At 46.0% G+C, this 13641-nt stretch overlaps 1 pseudogene; it reads right to left on the bottom strand.

Annotated features, from left to right (window-relative positions):
• Nucleotides 1-4373: 4373 nt before the first annotated feature.
• LOC121466327 lies at nt 4374-7112 on the bottom strand (annotated as a pseudogene).
• Nucleotides 7113-13641: the final 6529 nt, after the last annotated feature.

Below are 13641 nucleotides of genomic sequence, written 5' to 3'. Positions count from 1 at the left end.
AGACTGAACAAACACAAACTGCAGGATCACAGGACTGACTAGTCTACAGAGAGGATCTGGGAAACTTAAACAAGGCATATACCAGGCTGGTGCAGTGCTCAGACCAGAAAAGCCTTAGGGAAGGGACAATCTGGTCATCCCCCTGTTGTGGGTTTAAGCTGCTATTTCCTTACACTGAGTCTCAACTATTCTAGCAGGAATTTTGCTGAGAAATCTACAGAGCCAATTTCTTCCCCCACTTACTGTGTGTGACCATTGGCTAGGGCTTTACTTTAGCTTCCTTCCCCCCACCAAATTACTGTGGTTTCAGGGCATCAGAAGAGGACGGGACCATCAGTGGCAGCGGCTGCTGCTGCTGCTGTTGCTGCTGCTGAGTGGTAGCCCAGCCATGGAAATCTGAGAGCTAGCTTTTCCACAGAGGTGTGTGGGTTTCTGTTTGCAGAGAATAGAATTAAAGGAATAGGGCTGAACAGAAGGGAGGGATCTGGGATATGAAAAGGAGGATAGGAGAGAAGAAAGGAGAGGAGAGGAAAGGGGAGGGAAGGAAAGGAGAGGAGAGGAGAAGAGAGGAGAGGAGAAGGGATTAGAGGGGAGGAGAGTAGGGAGGAGGGGAGAGGAGAGGAGAGGAGAGGAGAGGAGAGGAGAGGAGAGGCTGTCTCCAAAGCTTGAGCAGTGACAAAAGCATCCACCCGAAGCCCAGGCAGGGTAGTCTGGAAGACCCTATTGTGTTCAGCTTATTTTCTTTCTTCTCAGAGTGAGCGGCTATTACCTACATCAGAGTCCTATTTAGGCCTATTTAGGCAATCACAGCAATTTTCCGAAAGGGATTTAGGATTGCTCAATTTCATAAACCCAAGAGCTAAATTCTCCCTGGTTACTCATCTGAGTCCTGACTCTAACCCAAGCTCTTTCCACATCTCTCCACTCAGTCAGCACTTGAATGACACCCCCCTAATGACACCCCCCTAATGACACCCCCCTTAGAGCTATGCTTTTATCACATTCGATTAGTGTTTCTCACATGCATATGGTTGTAGGGCCACAGTTTAGCAACCCCTGAGAATAACCGACCTTCCATCCATAGCCATGACCACCTGTAGCTCCTCAACCAGAAGGGGGGCCTTGGGAGCCCTTTCCCCGTCAATGTTACCTTGTTGACTGGTTGGAGCTAGTGCAGTTCCCATGAAGACTTCCACGACTGTTAAGGGTCCGTGGGTGCCACAGCCTTGCCATCTTTGGTAGGTTCCCATCAACTCACAGTGTCCTCGCCATCCTCTGGCCCCGGTGACCTTTCTGCCTTTTCTTCTGAGATGTGCTCTGAAGCTGGCAGGGAGAAAGTATGATATAGACTTTTAGAGGGTACTGTATCAATTAAAGAAGAAGACAGTAGTAGGGTCTCCTCCAGGCTCTGGGCCAATGACTTCTCTAACCACAGAATCTTGTTCAGGTTTATAGTAGTAGGCTTAATTTTCTTTCAATTGAGTGAGCCTTAACTATAGTTACCTATATAAATATAGTAAATATAGTTACTTATATAAATATTGTTCAATATGGTTACTTCCCAAGGCATTCATGCCACTACTGTACCATGGGCATGTCTTGCCAGGCCAGTTGTTATTGTAGCTTTTAGGGTTCACAGATGGGTACAATAGTGCCACTGTCTTCCTGCACAACTGCCTAGCACCTTCTGGCACTATGAATGTCATCCATCAGAGAGGGAACACCAGGCCAGTATCAGCTTGATTTCTTCACCCCGTGCCCAGTCTGTGGCGTTTCCATCCACAGAACCTTACTTTCAAATTCTGGTGGGCAACCAAGGGCAACGGCAAGAGCCTGTACTGGTTTAAAGGTCTCTGGTACTCCCTGATGAACAACTTGAAAAGAGGGATGTATCCATACCTGACACTGGGCTTTTGTTTGGCTCTCTATGGCTTCTGGCAAGACAATTATCCCCCTACCATGTGAGTTAATTCCATTTAAACTACTTAAACGTGTAGGTGTAAGAAAATTTATTAAAAAATAGGTCCTAAATTACCTCCAGTGTTGTTTATTGTTTTCCCATTGCATCTTCTCCATGCCCTCTCATACCATGCCCCACCTGATCTCTTGGTCCTTAAATGATGATTGTCCTGGACTATGGACTTTGAGCTATCCCACCACCTTCTTCCAGTGTGGGAACTGCTGATCCTTCTCACAGCCAGATGAGAAATGAATGGATATTTGGAACACGGCATGAGATCTCGTTCCTAATCTGCCATGATACTTCTTCAGCTCGGTGTCTCCCTTCCCTTCTGACCCTTCTGAGGACAAAGGGTGTTGACTTTGGAGGTTCACCTCCCAGCTGGCACCTCCATCGACGTTTCATCTTTTCTCGCTGGCCTTTTCCGTCAGGGATGTTTGTCCTTACTGCTTGCTTCCTTCCCACCTCCACACATTCAATTTTCAGATAATAGCTTTTAGAGATGGAAAGAAAAATTTGACTCACTGTGACATGTGGTTGGGCATTGCTTTTGCTTTATTATTGATCATTATTTTTTGCATATTGGGGATTGAGCTTGGGGACTGGTGCACGGTGGGCAACTGATCTATCACTGGCCTACAGCCTCAACTATCAAACATTGATTCCCAATATGAAAACTGTGGCTTTTGTTCTGGGTACCTCTTGGGGATCTCAGGGTTTCCTCCATGAACATTGGTCATAGTCACGTGATTGGTGTCTTGACTTCTGTGTTTGCCACTCCAGTTGTGTTCTTTACAAATCTATATGAATGGCTTCATTGAAACACGCATCTATTATGTCATTTTGGCATAGAATACCCCAGTGTGTTCCAGTTACTCTTGGAACCATAGCTCCCCCTGTGCTGTGGGGGGTTCCCTTTTTTGTTTAAGATGGGCTGGTTGTGCTACAGCAGCCTCCTTCCGTGTTTCTCACATAAGGTCTGCTCCCTTGACACCGTCCTGTCCACTGTGAGTGTCCACACATGCTGAGCTGTTTGCACAGAGGTCTTTGCATTTGCTCTTCCTGCCCTGGGGATCCGTTTCCCCAGCTCCACTCCCAGTATCCACCTGCCAGCCCCATAGAGCCTGCTCTTTCCTTCCCAGATCTTCCTTGAGCGGTTGTGCTCTCCACTAAGACGTGATCCGGGAATGAGGGAGCGCTTTCTGTGGGATTCACATTTCCTTCATTCTCTCTACCCAGTGTCTGCTGTGGTAGAAACATTCAGAGGGGCAATCTATTGAACTAATGGATTGACAAGCAAAAGCTGAAGAGATTTACCCTCTGATCTTAGCCTCCGAACCCAAGATGACGATGTTATCGGAATATTTCAACTTTGTTCTTCCTGCTCTTCTCCCTGATTTCTTCAGCCAAATAATAATCCCTCCCATCTACTCATCTTCCCTTTCCTGTCTGTTTCAGGCTCACTTAGCCTCCCCTTTCTCATGTAATATTCTGTGAAGCATAGCATATCAACATGTACTGTTAGCGAAGAGGAAGCTTCTCGTGAGAGCATGCTGTCCCTCTCAAACGCTTTTGCCTTGAGGATGGATCCTGTGTTTATCGGCTTTCCAATGTCCTGGAGCCCCTTACTGCTGTGACGATGGGTGGACTGATGGATGTAAGAACAATGGTTCTGAGAGAGGCCAGCATGATGCTTCAGCCTTGATCAGGATGAAACGAGTCATACAAGGCTGAGTACCTGTTGCTCCCCTAATCTGTACCATACTCCCAGAGCTCCTTATATGGCTACAAAACAGGTAACGTTGTCAGGAATGATGCACCATGTCTGTGATACGCCGTGTCCTTCTTCACTGTGATAGATATGGTGTGCCAGGTACCAAAGAGTGCCATGCCTCAATCTTCAACCCCGAGTGCTCCATCTTTAGAGCAGATATTCACTCTCCTTTTTATTTAATTTGTCAAATGGAGGTGGGAGCTAATATTTTAGGGCAACGAATAACGGGAACCTGGTTAGGGAACCAGACTATTGCTGGGCTGGGATCAGAAGGGGTCCCAGAGGGAGGTATAGGAGATTAGAGGATGATGGAGCTTGCCAGTGAATTCGTGCAATGACAGGGCCACAGGTCCAGTCCATCACGAAGCTGCAGTCCTGTGTGTATGGCCACAGTGGTGAGGACATTCTGACACTCAGCTCAGTACCAGTCATGGTGAAAGGAAACAGTAGTCCCGAGATGGGTCCAAACGGCTTTGTGGTTTGGCTTCCAGTCAACAAGGCAGTGATAAATGCTACCTGTCACTGCTCAGGTCCTCTGAGGTCTGTGTTTCCTTCTGGTGAATATGAAGTTGAACAGGCACGTGAGGCCATTCTGATGGACAGAAAAGATGTAATATAGAGCAGAGACATCTAAGAGAGTCAAACATTGAGCTGCCAGAGCAGAGACATCTTAGAGAGTCGGACATTGAGCTGCCAGTGAGAAACTATAGCCACGAGCCACTGGAAAATGAACAATCATAGAATATCAGGGCAGTTAGGTTAAATGCAGATAGTAAAATGGAGCTGGGAGCCAGTGTTGAAGCCCGTCAGCACAAGGACAAGGTAGGGGAGACAGAAGCCTCTTGTCTCTACTTCCTCTCGAAGAGAAAAAGAAATAAATGAGACAGAGCAGGGGTCAGTCTGTTTTCTATGTCGTTTTCTTCCCCAAACAGCTTTCCAGAAGAAATCCAGAATCTTCATACTTTCTTGGGCACTGATTATGTCTCAGGCCCAGTCCTTGACCAGTGAAGAAAACAGACAAAAAATGTCTCCAAGGAGAACTTTCTTTCGTGGCTGTGGGCAGGGGCAGTGACTGCAGGACACAAGCTTCATTTATATAGATTAAAGCTTATAAGAAAAAACACAAACTATTCGGTCAGGTGGTTTGATTGTAGGAAATGCGAAAGAAGACCTATGCATTTACATTGTGAATGAGGCTTCAAACATCGGAATGTGTATGTGTTGTATCTACTATATTTAAATTATCTTTCTTTTTTCAAGGTGTCTTTTTTGGTGATAAACACAAGTACCACAGTGTTACCTAATTAGCTTGTCCTAACACAGGCTCACTTATTTCTCATTCAGAAATGTTCTATGGCCTAAATCCACTTAATGAGACTCACAGAGGAGCTGATGAGAGTGTGGGTCGGGGGTGACGGCGCACGTTCAGCTGATGGTCTCTGTGTTAACTACACTGTTGGTTTTGGTCCCCATGCCTCACAAGAACTCTGGGAAAGTTCACCTGGTGGTTATAAATCTCAGTGAAGCTAGACGGACAGGAAGAATACTCCTTGAATCTCAACTTCATTTATGTGACTTGCAGAGACATTTAAATTGATTCAAGGGCCATTTATGCTGACCTTAATTAGTTGGAGGACTGTGTCCAAACGGCTTGTCACTGATGGCTGTGAACCATCAGAGGAAGCAGAGAGCCAAGAACTCCTAGGAACACGAGGAAAAGCAGGTACTGTAGTTCAGAATAGGTGAGTGAGAGGAAGATCTGGTCAACCTCGGAGACTACAGGAAACAACCAGACACACAAGTAATCACACTTCGCCCAGATAAGATTTGTTTTCCTTTAGAAGCAGCCCATAAAAGGGCAGGCTACAACCTTGTCTGGTTGGAACTGGGTGATATGCCTGTATCTTTGAGTTGTCAGAGTTACTGGCACATTGATTCTAATAGGAACATTTCTGTTTTGTGGGATGAGTCTGATTCTACAGGAAGTGTCTAACTTTAATAATACAACATACTACTCTATAACTTCTGTGTTTGGAAACAGAACAAGAGCCAAGGTTGGCAGACAAATGGGTTCACGTGGTGTACTAGTCTCTTCAGGTTCTGGTAACAAACTATAGCTTGGTTGGAGTAGAACCAACGGAAATTCGTTCTCATAGCTCTCGAGGGTGGAAGGTTAACACCAAATGACCAAATGACTGGCACAATGTGTGTTGCATGCAGCCTGTTTCCAGGTTTGTAGAAAGAAAGAACCTTCCTACTGTGTCTTCCTGGGGTGAGAGGATGTGATGTCCATGGGCTCTCTCTCTCTCTCTCTCTCTCTCTCTCTCTCTCTCTCTCCCAAGCCAAATTGCACCCAGCTTTATTAAAGACACTTTCCACAAACAATCATAGTTTTCCAGGCAGGACACAAGCAGACAGTCATTTACAGGGTACAAGAACTTCCAAACTCCATTCTTGTATCGACTACCACATCAGAAAGCCACTACAAAACCCAATGAGTCTTTCTGACACTTTGAAAAGGGGGAGGAGCTTAGAGTGAGGCTGCATCTCACATTGAGAATGCTGTTTGACAACATTTCACAAGCACGCCTATCAATTGGAAGATCCATCATCTTCTATAAAAGGAACCGCTGCTCTTTTGAGGACACTCAATAATGTCACTGAAAAGTCCAGATTGCTCAACAATCTGACAAAGCCAATTTTGGAGGTCAGATTCCAACAGGTTTCGGTCTTAAGGGAGTTAAGTCTATATTGATGGTACAGGGGAAGGAGGTAGAAAAATGAATTTAGTTTTTTCTCACAGGGCATGTTCTACCATGCTGGCCACATATGTCAACACCAGGACATCTCTCCTGGGAGCCAAGAGGAGTCTTTCAAAATTATCAGGGAAAGATATTTTCCATCATCAACCATTATCAATCCAGCTTGGGAGACATTGTTAGTGACACATATTCCTTCCTCTGCCAAACAATGAAGTGTTCTGTGAGCTAACAACATAGCTTTAAAAAAAAGTAAAAAACAATTCTGCACTTTTATAAGACTTGATAAAGAATAGAATTAAAACTGTACAGTAACAGAAGTACACAGTTATAAAAATACACACATGTCCCTTGGCGTCTCCAGCGCCTTCAGCTTTTTGTGCCGGGTCTGTTTTGTCATCTGCATTCTCTGCAGGATTATCTGCATCCTTACCTGTATCCACCTTCCTTTTCTTCCCCTTGGGTACCATCTCTCCCTTCTCTGCAGGGGCCTTTTTAGGCTTGGGCTGTGGCTGTGGAGGAGCAAGTTAAGCAGACAACCTTGTAGATCTTCTCTGTGGCTAGTCCTCCACCTTGGCTTGTTTTCTTTAGCATCCCCTTCAGCCTTTCTTTTGGGCATGGTGGCAGCAGGGGGGCAACAGCACTGAATGCAGGGATGCAGTGGTGAGCTGGTTGGGTCCTTCTGGGGCCGTTCTCCCTGCTTCTTCACACTGCTGTTCTGCAGGCTGTAGTTACTCAGCCTAATCTCTAGTTCCAGCACGAACACTCTGTCCTCATGATCTAATCACCTCTCTGGTAGTCTCTTCCTCATGGTTATCACCCTAGGGGTTAGTATTTCAATGTATGAATCAGGGGGCCTCACACGTCAAGACCATTGCACATGATGACGTTTTTAGCAGCAATGCCGAGAACAGGGAAGGCAATGACTCCAGTCATGACAGGCTCCAGATCCTGTTTCTGATGTTTCAGGTTTCTAGAGCAGAGCAGATTGTTTTCCCTGGTGAGAAAGCACTTCATCTGAAGATCTAGATAGAAGGAAAAGAGTTTATCTCTCTGAACAGAAAGGAATCCTTCCTGAATTCTTGCCTGGAGCTGAACATCAGTTCCTCTACACTAAACTGATGTATTTATTAGTCCTTCTAAGGTAAGACTGCAGCCTCTTGTGTTAGGGTAAAGATTCCCTTGGATATTCTCTGCTCCAGATTGTGAACTGCAACCCTTGGGACTCACCACCCTCCATAAGCTTGCTGTAGAACTCATTATAACAGCCTCCTGCCTGTCTGTTCCTCACTCCCTCCCCTAACACACACACACATGAACATAAATCATATTGCACAAGTAAACATATATTACTATTGTTTCATTTTCTGCAGGGAAACTTGAATAATAATTTTACTATTTCATCTTGCCCTGAAAGTCTAACTTAAACTATATACTGAAATTTAAATTTTACTTTACAGTTACTGTTTATGTTTTATGGGTAAATATTTAAGTATTGGGATGTTACAATCAATACTCCATCAGACTCTTGGTCAGCAGTGACCAAGGAAAGATATTCAGGATTTGAAGAGATGGGTGAAGAGGAGAAAGTCACGAGGCATAAAAGGGTAATAAAAACACTGAGGGATGAGTGCTGTGTAGTTACTGCATGGGGCTGGCTGAAGGTCCTGTGAGCTGAGCTGAGGGAGTTAGCTGTGCATTTGAACAGGTACTGCACACTCTGGACCTTTGTGAACAGTTGGGGAGAAGTCTGGACACCCACATCCAGCTGTGAGGTTACTCCCAAGTCAATGGCCCTTTCAGAAAAGGCATGGGCAGGTTGTTCTGCATCTCTGTACAACTAGAGGCACCCTGCCTCCATATTCTCTGCCCAAGTATGCCTTCTACACATGTCCCTATCATTTGGCATCATAAGTTCTTGTCACAAAGCCAGTGTGGTCCCAGTGTGGCCCTTGTACACAGTTTCCAAACTCCTGAATCACCAGTTCCTTCCTGTCTGCTAAGTTATTTTATTAGCATAAGTGTGTTCCCAGGGGAAGAAAATGCCCTCTGCATGTCCCCAGGGGAGAAAGGACCTCTTTACCTCAAGTGCCCGTCCTGTGAGTATTCTTCATCCAAGCAAGACGTTCCAACAGCACCGCAGTATTCTCCATCTCTGTTCTCCAGCTCCAACAGTCTCATTTGTCAACACTCCAGTGACCTGACTTTCTCAGAGCCCAACAATGACCTCCAGTTGGCAAGCCTGGGGTCTGGTCACTTAAGTGCTTTTGACTGTTTGATGCTGTATGGACACAGTTGACAGCTCCTTTGGTCCAGGATGCTAGTTCTCAGCTAGAGTAGTTTTGCCTCCCAAGGGTTTTCGGGTATGGTGTGTGTGTGTGTGTGTGTGTGTGTGTGTGTGTGTACATGCACGTGTGTGAGCGTGAGCATACATGTGTGCATGTACATGCCCGATCAATGGGCAGGGACTCAGGAGGCTGCAGAACAAGGAGTTTCTGGGCCATGATGTCAGAGGTTCAAGACTCCCTCTACTGGCTGCCTAACATCTTCACTGGGTACTCTCTCATCTGAAGGATGGCTTGTCTTTCAGGTGACCTCTAAATATTTGTTTTTCTAAGAACTGCTCCCGAGCCTTTTTCCTCTATCTTCATTCTTCCCACGTGTGACAAAGGGGTGCTCATCTTTTTAAATATCATGATTATGCTGATTACTCCAGTTCTGATTTCCCAATGGCCTCCTGTATCTGATTGCTTCTGTGATGTCATCATTTGAGTGAGTGACAGACCACACAAATGGTATATGAAACATGGAATTTTAGCTGCCCTTCCAAACCCACTGCACCTGGACCACTCAGGGTTCTGGCTAGCGGGCTTGACTCCTTTCCTTCAGCAGCCTCCTGCTGTAATTGCTGGGAGAGTTCTGTGTGCTTGTTGATCAAATGTTCATTGCTTTCATTGAGCTTTGCCAAGCTGCTTCTCCAGAACACCACCAAACAACACCATCTCTATCACCTCTTAGTGCCCAGACCAGGCCCTCACTCACTGGGCAGCATCACTGAGTAGTATTTGAGAATCACAGATCCCCTGGTCTCACGGTGGCTTCTCTTGGGCCAGCAGATACCCTCTTCTTTTTCACCAGGCTTGAGCCCTGAACGACCAAGTGGATTAGCTGGTTCTACTGCTGTGACCAACTAGTCAAGGAAGGAGGAGCTTGTTCGGTGCACAGTCCGAGTGAGCATCCAGCAGGGTGCCATCCTGGCCTGGCAGCAGGGGCATAAGGCCGTCAATCACACTCTGCCTATCTGTGGCCAGAAGTGCGGAGGGATAAGTGTTGGTACTTAGCTTGCTTCTGCCTTTCATCCTGTCCAGGAAGCCAACCCATGGAACGGTGCTGCCCACAGTTAAAATATGTTTTCCCCGCCTCTGCTAACTCCATGTGAAACTCCCTCACAGACAAGCCCAGAAGGTTTTGGGAATTCTAAGTACCGTCAGTCTGACAGTCAGGATCGGTCATCACACTGGGCCAATCACACTGGGCCATTGTCTGTCTCTCAACACTGCACTTCCTGTACTTCCTGTCTGTCAGTCCCTGTGATACACAGGCAAGGGCGAACCTCTGTGTATCACTCCCTAGACACACCACTGTCCATGGTGAGGGCCCCTGTGTCACACAGGAAAGGGCACACCTCTGTATATCACTACCTAGACATCACACTCTCCATGGTGAGGAACCTTGAGTCACACAGGCAAGGGTGAATCTCTGTGTATCACTCCCTAGACACCCACTCTCCATGGTGAGGAACCCTGAGTCACACAGGCAAGGGTGAATATCTGTGTATCACTCCCTAGACACCCACTCTCCATGGTGAGTCTGGAGCTGCTGTCTTCTGTGCAGACTGACATCTGTAGAAGCTTTCTGTCTGCTCTTGTGACAGGTAAAGCCTGGGTCCTCCACTGGATTGTCGTCCTGACTCTCTCTCCATAGAATGCTCTGTTTGGATCTTTCTCATCTTAGCTCTGATTCTCTCTATCACTACAGAGATGCTATTCAAAAATCAGTCCCCTGGTTATCTAGTTATCCTGCTTGTTCCAAAATCATTTTTTTTTAATGTCACCCTGCTTCCTTTCTCCTTCAGCTTCCTTGGTGGCATTCCTTGGGTACACTCCTTTTGCTGCTGTCTCCCCTCCTCCCTGGCAGGCTGCTTTTTGAAATGGTCCATCTCCAAACCTTCACAGGCCACTTTCCAAGGTGACTGGTTACTCTAGCCATGAAGGGCACTTGATTGGCCACTGCCTGGATAGTTATCTTTTCTCACTTGTCAATCAAAGACAGAAAGCTCCACCCACTCCCTTTTAGACCTTTCCTTCTCTGCACCAGGTACTTAATTTCAAGGTCTTTTAAGGTTTATCTGATACACATCAGCTGTGTTTCTCTTAACCTGGCTTGAATGGAGGAAATGTGCCCTCTGTATGGATAAGATGGGGTAAATTGTATCCCTAAAAACACTCTATGGGGAGACTGTAAGGTACAGTCTTTCTTCCTGCACAGAATCTGAGAACAGCTCCAAGAACTTTTCTGTGTGCTTCGTGACTGACTTGCAGAGTCTTGTGTCTTTCCTTAGAATCCTGTGCTACCTGCAGGAAGAGAGTCTGGGAAGGTCTGAACGCGCATGTTTAACATTAGAAGGAATTAACATTTCCTTCAAAGGGAGCATAGATGTGATTGCTGAGTCAGCTAGTGTTAAAAGAGGGTTGCAATCTGTGGTGTCCTGGGGCAGGCTTGCAAGGGCCTTGAGATACACTGGCTATCCAGAGGACAAGATATGCTTATAACCAAGCTTTAAGATATCCCCCCCAAATAAGGGCAGCTAGCACACCTGCATACAATGACATGCTATTGTTCTTGTTCCTGCACAGCAGAGGCTTATACTAGACATGCAGCTTTTAGTGCATTCCATGCAGAAGAAGGGAAAATATTTTGATTAGCAATATGGAGGAAAACTATCACCTAGTAAACATATGTTTTGCTTTCTGTCTTTAATTTGCTAAACTAATTATAAAGTTTTTTATTGTACGCATGCTGATAAGTGGAATAATAATTAACTTGAACACCCCATATGTTAGTCACTTTAACCCTCTTCTCTCACCTAACACCTAATAATCATCTCCCATGTGATGGTTACTTCCTTTCTATTTTGAAGGAAACTGATCCCACCCTGATACACTTAAACTTCTGCCTGGTGTGAGTCATTAGAAACTATAACTTGGGGCTGGAGAGATATCTCAGTAGATGAAACCACCTATTGGTCTTCCAGAGGACTGGGGTTAGATTCCTAGCGCCCACATGATGGCTCATAACCATTTTTGTAAGTCCTGTTCTAGGAGATTGGGTGCCCTCTCTGGCCTCTGTAGGTACTGCATGCACATGGTGCATACACGTGCAGACAAACTCCCATGCCCACAGAATAAAATAAATCTACCCCCAACCTCTAATTCATGAGAACACTCAACCCTGCTCCCTGTGTTCACAAATGTATTCCCTGAGTCCTTCAGGACAGCCTTAAATCTGTCCATTGCATCTGCTTTTCTGATGCTGTCTCTGATATCCTGGCTACATGAACAAATGCTCACTTGGATAGAGACAGAAGCACCCTAGGTAAGACTCCAGCCACGCAGCAGGTGTTCCCTATCTACAGGCTCAGAGGATGTAATGGTTGGCAAGAGCTCTTTAGTCTACGTGGAGATAAGAGGTTTGTTTCGTTCCCTGCAATTCATCATGTCCCTCGGATGTTTATCCGGAGGGAGGAGAACAACCCCAGGCATTCATTTCCTACTTTAATAGCTTGACAGTTACAGGTGCCCAAATGACTTTTATGTTTCCAGATAGCCCCATTGTCGTTCCTTTCACTGTCTGCTGCTGAAACATTGCTGAGGTAACTCTGAGGACCGAGACCTTAAAATATATAACAGCCGCGAGGTGATGGGAGCTCCGATTTGAGATGGCTGGGGTCTGACGATATGGGATTCTATCCGCTCAATCAGATCATGCTTTCTCTTGGTGGCAGATACATCAGAGTCACGGGATCAGCCTTTTATATCAGAATTAATGGGATGCAGAGTTTAAACCAAAAATAATCACAGCCGCACCATGAGGGCTCCTCCCACAGCTGCAGCTGTGCAGGCATGCCGCTTCCCCTTGTCTCCAAGCTTGTCTGTGTGCGGGATGTCACAGGGTCATGGTCACTTACAGCTGTTGCTCCCGGAGCTTTTCCATCAAGATAAGTAGCTTCGTGGTGAGGCCATCTGCCTTCATTTATCTCTGCACAGCGTCCAGTTCGGAAAAAAATGAAATGTCTGCCTGAGTCAAGTCTTTAGGGACGTGAAAGCCAAGCTGAAATCTCTATTAATTAATTTTCCCGGTGCCATTGTCTAATCTGGTCTAAGATGGTAAATATGACATGTGTCCAAGCCCACAGACAACACAGCATGGTGTCCTTCCAAATGAGGGGGCGACAAATTCCTATGGGGTCAGTTATTAATATTTCCTGTCACATGGGACTTGCAAAAATAAATAACCAGCCAACAGCGAGTCTCGGTGGCTGCTCCACATCAGCAGACTGAGACGCCTGGAGGTCAGTCACGTGACAGGGGTGGGCAGAGGGTGGTGTGCCCCCTGCCCCCTCACTGCAGAGTAAGGTCTAGAAGGCAACTTCTGAGTGGCAAGGAGGCCAGGAGTGAATGCCAAAATTGAAATGGCATCAAGGATATTAGGTCCACAAAATATAATTAGCGGAGCTGAAAAACTGACCCGTGAACAAGAACAACTCCATCCTATCTCAGGGTGGGGTTTAAAAGGACTTGAAATGAACCTGCCTTTGCCTGGGCTTTAGCAGGCCGCTGAGCCGCTCACAGCTACAGTGCCCTCTTCACCCAGTGCTGCTTTTATTGCAGATAGTAATTCGGACTCAATTTCTTTATATTTACTGCTCGAGACACATTAAAAAGTTTTTTACAGCCACCTCCGATATGAAGCAGCCCAGAGCCCTGGAAGAGAACCCCGCCGCGGCTGGGGTCAAAGGCTGTCGGGAGAAGAAAATATCAGACCATGCTTTGCAGTTTTCTTTTTTTACTGTTTCTGCTCTTTGCTTT

This window comes from Microtus oregoni, unplaced genomic scaffold (genome assembly GCF_018167655.1).
Source record: "Microtus oregoni isolate MIOR12 unplaced genomic scaffold, Mior012 000033F_ref0000390, whole genome shotgun sequence".
Lineage (NCBI taxonomy): Eukaryota > Metazoa > Chordata > Mammalia > Rodentia > Cricetidae > Microtus > Microtus oregoni.
The sequence above is the reverse complement of the archived record's forward strand: the minus strand, read 5'-3'. Positions and strand labels throughout refer to the sequence as shown.